This window comes from Tupaia chinensis, unplaced genomic scaffold, assembly GCF_000334495.1.
Source record: "Tupaia chinensis unplaced genomic scaffold, TupChi_1.0 Scaffold000029_1, whole genome shotgun sequence".
Classification (NCBI taxonomy): Eukaryota; Metazoa; Chordata; class Mammalia; order Scandentia; family Tupaiidae; genus Tupaia; species Tupaia belangeri.
Genome location: NW_006159459.1, coordinates 783886 through 788580, shown reverse-complemented (window position 1 = coordinate 788580; position 4695 = coordinate 783886).

Below are 4695 nucleotides of genomic sequence, written 5' to 3'. Positions count from 1 at the left end.
CCTGCCGTCCCCCCCCCCCCCCCCCCGTCCCTCTCTGGTGAGTGCATGGGTCCTATAGCAAATTGAGAAACTAATAAAATGAAATAATTCTAAAAAAATTAAAAATGAGTAAGCTTGTGATAATATTATCATGTAAAAATTACCTCATCTTTGTGGTATATAATAGAAGGAAATTTGATGGGTGGAAAGAGAAGAAACGAGTATAAGGAAATACAAAGATGTGCTTCCTTGCAAAGGGAAGGAGAAATTTTTAGAAAGGTAAGTAGTAATGGCAGATAAGGTTAGGTGGAAGTGGTTAGAAAAGATGTGACACTGGGGGGTGGCAGGTGGCGTTGTGATTAAAGGTGCTGGATTTCCACATGGCCAGTCACAGTTGGAGTCCCAAACCTGGCGACTTGCTTTCTCACTTTTCCTTTTTCTCTCTCTCTTCTCTCTCTGGTCAAATTTTTTTTTTCTTTTTCTTTTCTTTTCTTTCTTTTTCTTTTTTCTTGAGAGGTTTTTGCTATAGGGCGCGTGAACTCACCAGAGAGACAGAGAGAGATGGAGAGATAGAAAGCGAGAAATCAACCCCCCCAGGGGGAGATGGTCGCACCTCAATCCCTTCTTCTCCATTCTCCTCTCAGGATCTTGGGCACGCATGCACATGCACCCGGCATGAGTTTAAGTCACCGGTTCCGGGACTCGAAACGTGGTCAACTACATGGGAGTCCAGAGACATAGTCATTATGCTAACTGCTGGTCCCTTGGTCAAAATTTTTAAAAAATAATAATAACAAATGGAATTAAATAAACAGGTAATTATTTTTTAAAAATATAGTAACACTGAAAAAGGGAACATGTATCAGGTTTAGGATATCTATATCTATAGGTATCTACAGATATAGAAGATATAGATATGGTAGATAGAGAATCAAGACATTAGGGGAGACATTGGAAGAAACAAGTATGATAAGAATATAGACTATGTTCTGGAAACCACTAGAATGAGGTGAATCTGGATTATAGTTAGACTCAAACCAACTGAGGCAGTGTCAGCTGAGACTTAAAGGTATGGCAGGAGATGATGCTGGATCTGTGGGGGTCAGGGGCTCCTCATACTAATGATGATACAATGAAAATACCAGATGTAAAGTAAGTAAATGGCTATTAGGAGTGGCCCAACACATGGCAGGGGGCGGGGGGGAGATCTGAGTTTAGGAGATTGGGAGGGGTTGGAAAGTTGATAGAGGAAAACAGCATGAAAGGAATGCACAGAGCTCTTCCTGTAGGAGACTGCACTGAACTCCTGTGCTTGGAAACTTTAGTATGATTCGGAGTGAACCTGGGTTGCCTCATCTTTTTACCTGATGGTCTTTGCCCTGTGGAAAATACTTCAGAGCAAGAAAGCCCAGAACTCATTTTCTGGGCAGTGGCTTTGTACATCCAGAATGGCTGCCTTAGATTATATAGGTATATGTGTGTTTGTGTGTATATGTGTGTATGCATATGTGTGTGTGTGTGTGTGTGTGTGTGTGTGTGTGTATAGCCTTCCCAGAATTCTTCATTAAAAACCTTAACATATAAAGAGAAAAACATCAGCCTAATTTACTACTTTTGTTTAATGAAATTTTTGCTATAGGGAGTGTGCACTCACTGGAGAGACACAAACGAGACACAAACGAGAAATCTCCCCACAATCCCTTCCTCTCCATTCTCCTCTCAGAATTTTGGGCATGCATGCACACGTGCCCAATGTGACTTTATTTTTTTGGAGAAGTTTTTGCTATAGGGCGTGTGCACTTGCCAGACAGAGAGAGAGAGAGAGAGATAGGAAGTGAGAAATCACCCCCCAGGGAGGATGGCCATGCTGCAATCCCTTCTCCTCTGTTCTCCGCGCGGGATCTTAGGCACATGTACACGCACCCAGAGTGAGTTTTAAGCCACCAGGTCTGGCACGCGAACTGCAATTGACCACGTGGAAGTCCAGTGACATAGCCATTACGCTAACTGCTGGTCCCCCCAGTGTGACTTTTCAGACCTTGGGTTTGGGATTCGAACTGCAGTCGACTATGTGGGAGTCCATTCACATAGACATTATGCCATCTGCTGGCTTCTAAATTTCTGATTTGTGATTCTTCAGGGGACAAGTGAAAAAACGAAGACTATAGGAAAGGTCCACCAGTATAGGGGACTTAAAAATTTCATGGAAAATGGAATAAGAGTACAGGTTTAATTCTGGTGTAGAAAATGTTTGAAATCTGGACCATCCGGTGGCATGGTGGTTGGGACAGCTGGATCCCACATGACCAATTGCACAATTTAAATCCCAGATCTGTCAGCTTGAAAAGCATGTGGGGTGCATGTACGTACTTGCCCAAAATATAAAGAGGAAAATGGAGGAGAAGGGGTTGTGATGTGGCCTTTCCTTCTGGGGGTGCTTTCTCACTTTTCTCTCTCTATCTCTCACTCTCTGTCTCTCTCCAGTAAGCACACATATCCTATAGCAAATTTTTTTTAAAAGTTTGAAATCCATGCATAGTTTTTTATAAGTACTCATTTTCCATGACCTTTCTGAAGATACACAGTTGTATTTTAAATATTGGATTGGTGAAAAAGTCATGATGTATTTTTTTTCTGTTTTTCTATGCAAAAAGGCATCATGACTTTCTCAACAACCCAATATTTAAATGATGTGGTATATAAAGGGGTCTTTGATTCAGTGCTTTTACTTACCTTTCTTAAATTTTTAAAGTAAAGGTGAAAGTCTTACTGACTCTGCTCTGTTATGTAGAGGAAAGAACCTAACCATTGAAGGTTAATAGACTTAAATTAGTCAGGCCAGCCCCATAGCCCAATGGTTAAAGAAGCTGGATCCCACGTGGTACCAAATGCTGTTTAAATCCTGGCCCTGTCTGCTTGAAAAACATACTGAGAACATGTGCCTGCCTGCCCCCAAATGCTTACATGATGGAAAATGGAAGGGAAGGGATTGTGGCATGACCCCACTCCCATTCAGAGAATACTCCCCCGCCCAATCCCATATTTCTGTCTCTCTCTGAGAAGTGCATGCATCTTTTGACAATTCAATGTTTTCTAAAAAAATTTCTTTCTAGCTTCATGAGCTTGCACAAATCAATCCCCTTGTATTATCTGTGGGATTTGATGGTATTAAATGGTAGTAATAATATTATAACGACTACATAATCAGCCAGTGTAAAGGACTGACTATGATCACATCAGTAAGTGCCTAGCACATAGCTGGTTCTCAAACCCTATTATGTTTATTTTTACTATTATCTGTCATTTACTTTTTATATGTAGAACTTTGAAACTACAAAAGTAGCTTTTTTGAGAGAGAGAGATTTTTGCTCTAGGGTGCATGTGCTCACCAGAGAGACAGAGAGAGACAGAGAAACAGAAGCGAGAAATCACTCCCATGAGACATGGCCACACCACAATCTCTTCTCCTTTTTTCTCCTCTCGGGATTTTGGGCACACATACAATGTGCCTGGCATGAGTTTTGAGCCACTGGGACCAAGACTCTTAACTGTGGTCAGCTATGTGGGATCCAGCAATGTAACCATTACATCATTTGCTGGTACCCAAGAGTAACATATTTTAAAGTAATAAAATATATTGATAAACAAATAAACATTAAAAGAGAGACAATGCAGGAAGAGGAGAAGGAAAAGCAGCAAGAAGACGAAAAAGATTCCCTGCAATGTACACCTACAGGTCATTGTGCTGACTTACTATACGGGTTATACACACACACACATGCGAAAATACAAACATGTACTCTTGATCAATCAACCCATAAACTTTTAGAAAATTGCCACCACCCCAAAGATGTTTTTTTAATATCTTTGTTTTTTATACTTACTAATATATAATAGAGATCTTTTCATGCTAAAAAATAGTAAAGTTCATTACCATTGTTAATGTGCATAGTTTTGAATGTTTAGATTGATTTCTTTTTATCCAACATTTATGCCTTTAATTTTTAAAAAGTTTTAATTATTTACTTCCTTCTTGAAAGAGAGAGAAAGAGCAGGAGGGCATACTCAATAAGATCTTCACTCAGTGATCCTCTCCCCAGTTCTAAAGCCAGCCAGGATCATGGGGGTGCCTGTCACATTGAGGCAGGCCCAGGATTTGAGCCTTCCCGGTGTCACAACAGCAACCCTGCTGCCTGAGCTGCCTAGCCTAGAACTCTATGCCTTTAAAAATTAAAACTTATGTTCTCTTTTAATTAAAATTGTACTTGTACAGTTTAGTATTTATTTTGTACAGTTAGTATTTATTATAAAAATTGCAAATGGAAGGTCTCTTGTATCTCCCTTGATACTCAACTATGCTTCTCCTTCCTTCTTAAAGAGGACTGCTGTTAACAGTTGGGAATGTATCCTCTCATACCTTTTTCTAAACATTTCTGTGTGTATGTGTGTATATAGTTAAAAGTTGTTATTATGTTTACTTTCCAGAAATTTGTCACTGAATTTAAATATATTCTCTAAGATTTTGAAATATTTAGTACTTAGAGAAAATATTTGCATAGCTTAAGTTGAAGAGTGAAATAAATCATACACAGTTCATAGTTTATTTATCCTGAATTATGTATAGGATTAAGCTAAATCTAAAAAATCAGTCACCTCAAATCCTTTTTGTTAGTGATGGATATGGGTGAGTAGAACACAAATAACAAGGCAAACATA